The following is a 12,141-nucleotide window of genomic DNA, read 5'->3' as shown; positions in this document are numbered from 1 at the left end:
GTGGGCCACAGCACGCCAACAACAATAAATAAACCGACAACATCCGCTAAAGCCATGGGGCAAAAGCGTGCCAATAAAGGCCCATCAAGGTACAAGCTCTACCAGAGGTCTCTCGCTATCCTTGGCAGGATTCGTAAGAACGAGACCGAAGGTAAAGCTCATCCCAAAGATGAGGCTGACAAGGCAAGGTGTCAAAAGGTGGTGGACGAATATCTGGCATTCCAAACCGCCCGAAAGACAGAGGCCAAGAAACGTAACCGTTCGCAAGACGAAAACAAAAGGGCAGCAAAGAAGCACAAGATCTCAGATCAGGGTGCGGTTGTCCCCACACTTACCAAACAGTTCAGTGAGGTGGCACGGGACCACCTTCAAATGGCACTGGTGGACGAAACTTCCAACCGCGGCAAACCTGTGCTTGAAAAATGGTCGGAGATTGAGGCACGGTTGTCTCGCATAATCGTCGACCATGTCATGGCGAACCCGGAGGGTCAATCGCCAGGTTTCGACTCGGTGGAAGTGGTTCGCGGTTGCCGGGTAATCAAATGTGATGACCAGTACTCATTGCATTTCCTGAAAAAAGCGATTGGCGAAATTCAGAACAGCTGGGATGGCTTGAGGCTCAAGCTCATTCTAGCTAGCGAGATACCACGAAGGCCGAGGGCTCGCATCTGGATACCAAACATGGAGTTTGAAGCCAATCAGCTGATTCCCTATCTCCAGGCTCACAACCGCGCAGTGCCGATGGCCGACTGGTCGATCATCAAAGCGGAGGCTCCGCAAAAGCACAGCGTGTCGTTCCTCCTTCAAATTACAGAAGAGAGCCTTGAACCACTGCAAAAAGTGGAAAATAAACTTCGGTTCGGCATACGGAAGGCCCAGCTGAAGATATTCCGTTCTGCGAATCCGGAGGAGGAGCAGGATGAGGTTGACGGCACCAGCGAACTGCTGACTGGCATGCAGTTAAATGACGCCGAACCTGCGGAAGCAAACCAATAAAAATGGTTTTAAAGGTTGTCCAAATTAACCTGCAGCATTCACAAACTGCAACGGACAACCTAACCGTTCTCCTAGGGGAGGAGAACGTTGACATAGCCTTAATTCAGGAACCCTGGGTGCGGAGCAACGAGGTGAAGGGGTTCCCTGGAAGAAACTACAATCTGTACTATAAGCGTACTCAAGGTAACCCTAGATCATGTATTGTAGCCAAAAAACACTTAAACATATTTTTAATCCCATCATACAGTTCACAGGATGTGACAGCCGTTGAGGTGGAAGCTGCTGACGGTGTCAGCATCACACTTGCATCCATCTATATGGCACATGATCGGCCAGCACCGCCCGAGGAGGCTTGTGGGCTTGTGCTTGAAGCAACCAGAAACAAAACCCTGCTACTCGGATGCGACGCCAACGCGAGGCATGCGCTGTGGGGAAGCTCTGAGACAAACGACCGAGGTGAGTCTTTATATAATTTTATTATTGATACTAACTTATCGGTATGTAACAGGGGTAACACTCCCACTTTCACCTTTCCCAGTACGGAGTACTTCAGAGGATGGGAGGAAGTGATTGATGTTACTCTACTGTCTGAAAATAGCTCAGTAAGGGTAGATAATTGGAGGGTATCCAATAAAAGGTCATTTTCTGATCACAGTTGGATCCTCTACGATTTGGATCTTAAGGTAGATCCACCCCTACCGTATCGAAATCCTTTAAGAACCAACTGGAAGAGGTTCAAAAATGCAGTAAACAATAGGTTAGGAGAGACTCCTATCTCTCAAATCACTCTCACGGAAAACCTTGAGAGTAGGGTCATAACACTGGGAAAGGCATTTAGTAGGGCCTACAAAACGTCCTGCCCCATAAAATTTAGCAAAAAAACTCACCCTCCTTGGTGGAGCAGTGAGCTCTTAAAACTAAGGGAAAAATCTAGATCAACGTTTAACCTCAGCTACTCGACGGGAAATTGGGAATTGTACAGAGAAAGTCGGAGACAGTACAAAAAGGCAATCAGGGCCGCCAAAAAAGAGAGCTGGAGGGAATTTTGCTCGTCAATCGAATCCACCAGGGATTCTGCTAGGCTCAGCCGTGTTCTTTCCAAAGACCACTCAATGGCTTCTTGGGTCAAGAAACCTGATGGAACTTGGACTGCTACAGCAGAGGAATCGCTAGAGCTTCTGCTAAACACGCACTTTCCGGGATGCAGCGCTTACGAAAGTGAGAGGGGAAACATTAGGCGGAGCCAATATAATCCACAGCATCTTGCAAATGAAATTATTACCAAAGAAAAAGTTGCATGGGCAATCAAATCTTTCTCACCCTTTAAATCTCCGGGGCCAGATGGGATCATTCCAAAGATGCTACAGGAAACCTTGGACTGTATCCTACCATGGCTAGAGGAAATTTTTAAAGCGTGTTTAAACTTAGGCCATATTCCAGATAGCTGGAAACTAGTCAAGGTCGTCTTCATACCAAAAGTAGGTAGAAGAGGACATGAATCAGCGAAGGACTTCAGGCCAATCAGTCTTTCGTCCTTCCTGTTAAAAACCTTTGAAAGACTTTTGGATATGCACCTCAGAAGCTCTTTGGAGAGCTCTGGTATATCAACTGCACAACACGCATACCTTAAAGGCAAATCTACGGAGACAGCACTTCACGAGGTAATCCGAACTATAGAGGGCTCTCTAGAGAGCAAACATTATACCATGGCGGCGTTCTTGGATATCGAAGGCGCCTTTAACAATGTTAGCACAGATGCCATCCAACGGGCGTTGATAGACCTGGAGGTGGACAGTTGCGTTAGTAACTGGGTCTTCTCCATGCTAGAAACCAGGATCATCAAAGCTAATATGGGTAATATCAACATAACCAAGAAGGTCCACGGGGGCACTCCACAAGGAGGAGTATTATCTCCATTTCTTTGGCTATGTGTGATCAGCAAAATCTTAATAAAACTTGACGGAGGTGGGGTAAAAGTGGTGGCGTACGCTGATGATGTGGTGCTAATGGTGTCAGGACTGTGTCCAAATACGATCAGTGGGATCATCCAAAGGGCGTTAGGCGAGCTTAACTCTTGGGCCACAGGATGTGGGCTAAGTTTAAACCCGCGTAAAACAGAACTTATGCTTTTTACCACCAGATACAAGGTACCAACTTTCACCCTACCAAATATCAACGGACAAACTCTGTCACTATCAACCAGCGCAAAGTACTTAGGAGTAATTCTGGACTCCAAACTTAGCTGGAAGTTAAACGTCAAAGAACGGGTAAGGAAAGCAGAAATTGCTTTATATGCCTGCAAACGTATGCTTGGAAGAAGATGGGGTCTTCAACCTAAGCACACATTATGGCTGTATAAGGCGGTTATACGACCAATTTTAACGTATGGCTCGGTAGTTTGGTGGAAAGCTCTAGAGAGAGAGTACAATACCAAATTACTCGGCAGAATACAAAGATCAGCCTGTGCAATAACGGTCGGTGCAATCAGATCATGTCCTAGAGAGGCTCTCAATGCACTGACACACGTTATTCCAATAGACCTACATATAAAGAAGACGGCAACCATGAGTGCATTTAGGTTAAATGAAGCGGGTCGCTGGAAAGAAAAAACTTATGGTCACGCTAGTCTATTATTGCGACAAACTCAGTTAACCTCGGTGAGGACTGACTACATCGTCCCGATGGCAACGTTCAATAGGAATTTTGCCACACTATTTCCATCTAAAAAAGAATGGAATAAGGGATTCTCTCTAAACAACTTCGATACCACAGTCTATACAGATGGCAGTAAAATGGATTGTGGTGTCGGAGCTGGTATATATTCTCAGAGACTTGGAATTGAAAAATCTGTGCGTCTCCCTAATACCAGTAGCGTCTTCCAAGCGGAAGTACTAGCAATTGGGGAAGCCTGTAGGTTACTAATCGCAGATTTCTCTTTTAAGGGCAATATCGCTATTCTCTCGGATAGCCAAGCTGCAATCCAGGCGCTGGATGCGACTATAACAACCTCTAAAGTGGTGGAGCAAAGTAGGAATAGCCTCACCAACTTGAGTGAAAACCATAGCGTAACCTTAATTTGGGTCCCGGGACACCGGAACATAGAAGGTAACGAAAAAGCTGATGAACTGGCAAGAGGGGGATCTGCCATGAATAGCGCTCTTGCAGTACCAGTACTCACTCCACTAGGTGCGGTCAAGAGTGCAATTTCACTAAAATATCTTCGAATTGCAGAGTGTAGATGGAGAGACCAGACGAAATGCAAAATCAGCAGAACGTTATGGCCCACCTACAACCTCAAGCAATCGTCGACATTAATAAACATGAAACGACGGGACACCTGCAGACTTACGGCAGTCATAACTGGCTTCTGGTCTATCGGAGAACAAGCCGCCAAAATGGGCATCCCTCACAACACATACTGTCATAGTTGAAAACAACCGGAGAAAAAAGAAACAATCTTCCATTTTCTCTGTGAATGCCCTGCCCTATGGAAGGACAGAATGTCAACCCTGGGCAAACCGCTGTTCGAGAGTCTCGAGCAGCTGTCTGGCTTAGACATCAACAACCTAATAAGGTTCCTAAACCGCACAGACTGGATATAGTCCTGCTGTAAATAAATGTTAAACAATTTGGTAACGAGGATGTGGCAACAAAATGGTGCGGAAGCGCTAGTTGGATTCTGGATGAATCACCACTCTAACCAACCAACCAATGTTAAGGCATATCCGACTTATAATCATACTACACCTCCCTTCTTCGGAAGAATGCTCATACAACTTTTTTTTGTATGAACATTCTTTTACATTGAATTGTTAAAATAAAATATGTACATAAGAGTAATTTTAATTTTATATATATGTATATATTGTATTAATTTTCTAAGTTTAGACGCGTCTTTAAAGATAACTTATCGACTATAGTAACATTATTTTTATTATCTATTGCTTTAATGGTATAAGGCCCACAATATTGGGGTTCTAGTTTATGGGCCACTTCATTCCTAAGTAAAACTAAATTGCCTATGCTAAAATCGTGATCTAAACTATTTTTATCATAAAATGTTTTTTGCTTAATTTTAGCTATGTCTATCATATTGCGAGCTCTTTTATGTGCTACTTCTAGCCTAAATCTTACTTCTCTAGCGTAGTTATCTATGTTATATAATGGAGTAATTTGGTCTACATTTTTGAACTGCTGAAACATGTTTGGTGTTTTTCCAAAAACTAATTCATACGGACAATAGTCATGTACTGTAGAAGGAGTGGTGTTAAAACAGTATGTGAAGTATTGTAGCCACTCATCCCAGTCGTTTTTGTCAATCGATATGTAAGATCTTACGTATTGATTGAAAGTTTTATGTGATCTTTCTATTACTCCTAGTGTTTGGTGGTGGTAAGCAGTTGAATTAATTTTCTCTATTTTTAGCAATTCACATAGCTCTGTTAGTATTGAATTTTTGTATTCTGTACCCATGTCCGAAATGAACGTCTTCATTGGACCGTAGGTAAGAATAAAGTTTTCAAATATTGCTTTCGCCACTGTCTTGGCGTTTTTGTCTTATTATTGTGACTGCATAAGTATTGCCATTAATTGTTGTAGGTAGTGGGCCTATTGTGTCTACAATAACTGTATCAAATGTACCTGTAGGTGTTGGTGTTATAGTCATTGGGCTTTTTAAATGCTTTGTTATTTTGGTTTTTTGGCATTTTTCGCAAGTTTTTACATACTTAGCAACATCTTTTGACATTTTGTTCCAGAAGTAATGTCTTTTAATTTTCATAAGTGTTCTGAAAATTCCGCAATGACCGCCTTCTATAGGGTCATCGTGGTATCTTTTTAGAATGTCCATTACAGTTTTAGCATCATTGATTTGGGTCACCTCATTCAGTAGCGCTACTTTTACTTTATTTAATATCATATTGCCCTTATTTTTAAAATCATTAATCGAGACAAATTCGAAAATTTTCTCGCTAGGTGCCACTTGTAAATTATTAATGCCATATTTGTCGGCCACTTCGTCGAGCCTAGAGAAGAATTGTCCTAAGTCAATTTTCCCATTAACAAATAAGTCATCAATTTTTATATATGCCATTATAGATTTTCCTCGTTTGATGTAACATCGCGTGGGTGTAATCTTTAATTTATTGTATTTCCTGACGTCAGTGTTATTAATTGGGACATATATTTTGGGCTTATCATATGTTTTAATGTGCTGCTGTGTAGTTGGACTGCTGTTATTTTTTGACATTGATCTAGTCACTATTTTGTATAAATTTTGATTCTTTTCATTTATTTCCTTTAAGTCATTGATTGTAATGCGAGACAAAGCGTCCGCGACGTGATTATCTTTTCCTCTAAGATATTCTACTACGAAATCATACTCTTCTAAATCAAGTCTCATTCGTGTTAGTTTTGAACTTGGATTCTTCATTGAGAACAGGTAAGACAGGGGTCTGTGATCGGTTCTAACTAAAAACTTTGTACCATAGATATAAGGTCTGAAATGGGTTATTGCCCAGTGTATGGCAGCTAACTCTTGTTCAATTGTCGACTTGTTGCTTTCTCCTTTTGTGAAACTTTTGGAGGCATATGCTACTGGTAGATGTTTTCCTTCATATTCCTGAGTAAGTACTGCACCACACGCGTATTTGCTTGCGTCTGTTGTTAAGCAAAATGGTTTCTTAAAGTCGGGATATTGTAACAATGTAGGACTCATTAATGATCTTTTGAGGTACACAAATGCATCATTGCATTCTTTTGTCCATTCGAAAGCAACTCCCTTTTTAGATAACCTTGTTAGGTGTCTTGAATATTCAGCGAAGTTTTTAATAAACCTGCGGTAGTAGTTGCAAAAGGCGACGAACCTTTTTGCACTATCTCCGTCTGTGGGTGTAGGATAATTTTTTATTACCGAGTACTTATTGTCGTCTGGAAGTATCCCCTTGTTTGTACATTTATGCCCGAGGTAGGTTACTTCATGCATAAAAAATGAACATTTTTCAGGATGTAATTTTAGATTATGTGTTCTACATAAATCGAAAACATTTTTCAAGTTTGAAAGCATATGTTTTTCAGAGCAACCAAGGACTACTAAGTCATCCATATATAAGAAAGCTTGCTCTGGTTTTAAACCACTGAAAGCAATTGTCATCATTCTTTGGAATGAATTAGGTGCTACCTTTAAGCCATATGGTAGTCTAGTAAATCTGTATGAACCGTTGTTGGTTGAAAAGGATGTGAAATTTCTTGAATTTTTATCAAGTTCTATTTGATGAAATCCAGTCATTAGATCGAGACATGAAAAATACTTTGCCCTTCCGAGTTGGTCTAAAATGTCATCTATTCTCGGTAACGGGAATTTATCTGCAATTAATTTTTTGTTGATTTGTCTGTAGTCGATTACTAATCTCCATCTTTTTTCTACTGAGTTCGGTAGAGACTTTTTTGGTACCAATAGTATTGGACTATTGTATTCTGAAAATGGTGGTTCGACTATTTTGTCTTCTATAAGTTTGTTTACTTGTCTCTCAATTTCATCCTTATGTGTGTGGGGTATACGGTAGTTCTTTATGTATACCGGCTGTTTGTCTTTAACCATTAACTTTTGCTTATATATAAAATTATTTGTTGTTATTGTTTCTGTTTCTAACCCAAATATGTCACTGTATTCGGAACATAGGTTTGTCAATTGTTTTTCATATATTTTAGGAAATTTTTTTCTCAATTTGTTGAGAATATCCGTTTTTCTTTGTGCATTTCCCGTGTTATTGTTTATTATGTCGTAATCAGAAACATTTTCAGTTAAAATGTTGCTTTGCTTTAAAGATACTGTATTATAATTTGTATTTAAAATGCGGATATAGGCGTTGTCAGGTTTTACCAAGGTATTGGCTATAAATATTCCAGGGTGTGGTTCTTGATTTGGAATCAGTGCTTCCTCCAAGGTATTAGGTAAGTTTATTTTTCGTATAACTTCTGACCTTGCGGGAATGATTATTTCGTCGTTACATGTTGTTGTTATTGGTATTTCTATAATTTGTGTTAAATTGTCTGGTCTCAGAATTAGAGCATCGTAATTTTGAGTAAAGTCTAATACACAATTGAATTTTTTCATGAAATCCATGCCTATTATACCATCACATGGAATTGGAAAGTTATCCGGGATAACGTGAAATTTATGTGGAATTAAAAATTTCGTAAATTTTAAATCAAAAAATATTGTACCAATAGAACTGATTTTGCCTTGCCCTATACCGCTTAATGCTGTAATGTGTTTTGTGTTTATTTTTTGAAAAGTGGATTTATTGAATTTTAAAAGTGATATATCTGCGCCAGTATCTACAAGTAGTGTAATGTTTGTATTTAAATCTGCTATTTTAAGTTGTACAAAAATGCTAAAGTTAAGGTTAAGCGTATGTATCTTAGAGGAATAGATTAGTTTTCCGAGTTGTTTTCGTCCGATTGGGCAACTCGTACATTGTGTGTCATGTTCCGGTTGAAATTTGGTCTGCCTTGTCGGTAACGATTTCTATTTTGATTATTATTTCCTAAATTATCAAAATTTGAACGATTTTGATTTCTAGGGAAGTTGTTTCTTCTTTGAAACCTTCCATTTCTTGCAAATCGTCCATTGAATGGTCGTTGACCAAAATGTAGTATTGTGTTTTGTTGTCCTGTAGCTTCAGTACAGCTACCAATGAATTTGTTTATCGCATCGTTCATATTGTTAAAATGGCCAGCTTCCATTATTAATTTGACTTTTTCAATGCTGCAGTTTTTGGTCAATGCTTTTACTGCAGTTTGTGTCGAGTATTTGCTTGCGAGTTCTGCCGACAACCCATCTGTGATATAGGCATTTTCTAAGTTTTTTGTAAGAGCTTCTTCTCATTACAATAACTATTAACTGGTTTGTTGTTCTGTCTGATACTCATTATTTTTGCAGCTAATACTTCTACCGATTCTCCTTTAACTGACCTGTTAAGTTTTGTGATTATTTCAGAGATTGTTGTTTCTGTGTCTATGAGATTTCTGGCATTCCCTTTTAATTTTGTCTTTATGAGTGAAACAGCAACAGTTTCGTGCTCACCCTTGATCACTTCAACTAATTCTAAGGAATCTAAGAATGACCGTAGATTTTCTGGTTTACCATCGAATTCAGTCACTAGCTTTGCAGCCGTGCTGAGAAACTCCACAACTGTTTGTGTCATTTCGCCTTCTTCTTCTGACTCTATTTCTGAATTAGTAATTGGATAATCTGTTTCTGAGGAAACTGCTTCAAGCTTTGTTAATAGATTAGCTGGTGGGTTTTCAATAATATTTATTGAAATTTTGTCATTAATTGAATGAGATACTTCCTGTTGAATGTTGTATTTGGCTAAAACTTTTACTAATTGATCTCGTAGTTGCCAAAATATGTCAAGAGCTTCTTTTTGATGATCCTTTGTGAGTCGCTCGAAATTTATATAAGTTAAATTTCTAATTGATTCTAATGCTAATACTAAATTTTCTAAATGTTTTTTAACTGTTTCCTGTTTTATTTGTATATTTTTATTGATACATTTAAACGATTTTTTGAAATTTTCCTTTTCTATCAGTAAAGTTTTATGAATTTCGGACCATTTGTTCATATTTTGTCTAACTCATTAGATCTACTCATATACTTTTTCTTTAGTTTTTTTATTATGCATAGCATATAATTTTAATGCTAATATCAATAAGGTTACGACTGTGATTATAATTAAGCAAATTTCTACTAAATTTAAGCCAGTGTTAACGACTACTTCGTTTACTACATTGGCATTGGGTTTATCAACTTTTGATAAGGTTTTTCCCATTTCTGAAAGACTATCTATTGGGGACCTTATACCGTAAATCAAATAATTTATGCAATGTAATAATGTATAATGTAAGAAAAAAAAATTTTTTTTTTTTTTTTTACATTGGATTTAAATTTTTTTTTTTTTCAAGTTAATTCATTTATTAAGTAAGCATATTATATTTAACATATTAAAACATTTTCATAAAAATGACCTTCTGAGTAATTTTTACAGTCAAATTTTTTATAAGGCAAACAGAAGCCAAAGTTGTTTAACTTTAATTTATGTAAAAGAAAATTATTTTTGTCTCGAGCGGTTAACGCTTACAGACTCTAACTGTCTGCATTCAATCATGCACAGTATTTTACTTAAATTCTTTTCTCTGCTGGAGCAGGAATTCCAGTTGGGTTATGCGCTCCCAGATTGCGCTAGCTTTTTCCCAGGATGGTGGTGGCTGCTGGTTTACCTCCCTGATGAGTATGCTGATTTCCCTCTTTATTCTGGTGGTGTAGCCTCCTCTTCTTTTTGGCTTGCTCACCTTTGGGATGGAAACCTCTTTTGGTTCTTTGTTGAGCCCGTTCCGTCTCCTGTATTCCTCCAAGGAGATTGGTTGCGGCCCTTGACCTCGGTTGTTCATCTATTTTTTTGTTGTAATGGTTTAACTAAGTAAGTTCTTCCTTCCGCAGCTGACGGATCGTTTTGGCTGATCACGTCAGGACTTAATATTTTGTGCTTTTTTAGGGCACTTGCAAATATATTGCAATTTTTGGTGCAGATATCGTCAGCACTCATGCAATATTTTGCACTTTGTTTGTGCAAGAAACTTGCATTTTATAGCTTAGCAAAATTAATGCTCAAGCTGGCAGGATCGCCATGTAAAGTTTTAAATGATTAAAAAAATGTATTGTTTAAATTTTAAATATATTTATTGAAATAGTATCATTTCAAGCTAGGCATCCAGCTTGTGAAACGATTATTTTCTTTCTTGTGTCTTACATACTACGTACAAGCGTTTTTATAGTAATTTTTGTCAATGCAATCCAATAACACTTTTTCGGTGTTTACTTGTGTAATATGATTCTAGCATTCACGCGCCGCACATAAAATAATTACGTTAGCTATGTTTGCGTTTACTTTCAAGTGTAGTGAACCTTTTAAGAAATATGATACTCTATTTAAACGGCACAGCACAGTGAATGCATAAGTGGACAATAAATTAAAAACCAAAAACAAAATGTTTATGAATATTAATGTTAAGGCATATCCGACTTATAATCATACTACAAACGGGTGTACAGAAGCTACCCAGAGGATACTTGGGCTAGTCCCGGAAGTTGTGAGCTGCTTGAATCATATGCAGAAGAATCGGCCTGGCCACTCCCAAGTGAATGGCGATCAGTAACTTTCCCCACTTCTTGTTAAATATGGTGTTGTCTTAGACAAAAATCATTGAAGATCGCGTCACATCGAAGCAAAGTAAATATCGCGATCAAGTGCGCCTACGATTTTGAAGTGCCAATAGTGTTTGCGTAAATGTTACGGCGTTTCTTATGAAATTTCTTTGACCTTCTGGTCAAAATATGACATATTTTACATATTCGTTTACCGTGTATATATTAATATATTTTTCGTTATAAATTTGTTCCGCTTTTTGTGACTAGTATGTACAATATATATGTCTGTACTCCAATTAATGTTGACATAGGAAAGCAAAGCATTGCTCAAGTTCAGGGGGCAACTTCTCCAGACAACGAGTTTTTCAATAATTTTTTGCGAAAAATTTAAAGTATTTATTATCCTAAAATAAATTACATATTAATATTCATGCTTAAGTGAATATACAAAAAGTTTTTTGAATTCAAAAAAATACAAAATAGCACCGCTACTGCTGCTTAAAGGTGGCTCCTTTAATTTGCGCCGTGGAATGTACAGTCTCTTGTAATCAACCGAAATCAACCAGACAAACATTTTTTACTAAAATAAGTTATATTTTGAAGGAAAAAAAAAACAAAAATTTGAAGTGAAAAAGAAAAAAATTACACTTTTTTATAAGCAAATCTATCAAAACAATATTTTTTGTGATAATTAATACAAAATTGAAAGTACATGCAAAGGCCAATATAATAAAGAATATCCCTGTAAAATTTTAATTTGAGATCTTGATTACACTTTAAGTTATATTCGACAGCGTGGAAAAAACCTATTTCGAGAAAAAAACACTTAAAGTTTTCTTTCATGCGACGCTCATCACTTCAGAAAGGAGCACCCAGTGACCTTAATCGATAAGTAAGACGCTGACCGACTTGAAAGAGAAAGTTAGGAGAGCCAT

This window comes from Anastrepha obliqua, chromosome 6, assembly GCF_027943255.1.
Source record: "Anastrepha obliqua isolate idAnaObli1 chromosome 6, idAnaObli1_1.0, whole genome shotgun sequence".
In the NCBI taxonomy this organism is placed as follows: domain Eukaryota; kingdom Metazoa; phylum Arthropoda; class Insecta; order Diptera; family Tephritidae; genus Anastrepha; species Anastrepha obliqua.
The sequence above is the reverse complement of the archived record's forward strand: the minus strand, read 5'-3'. Positions refer to the sequence as shown.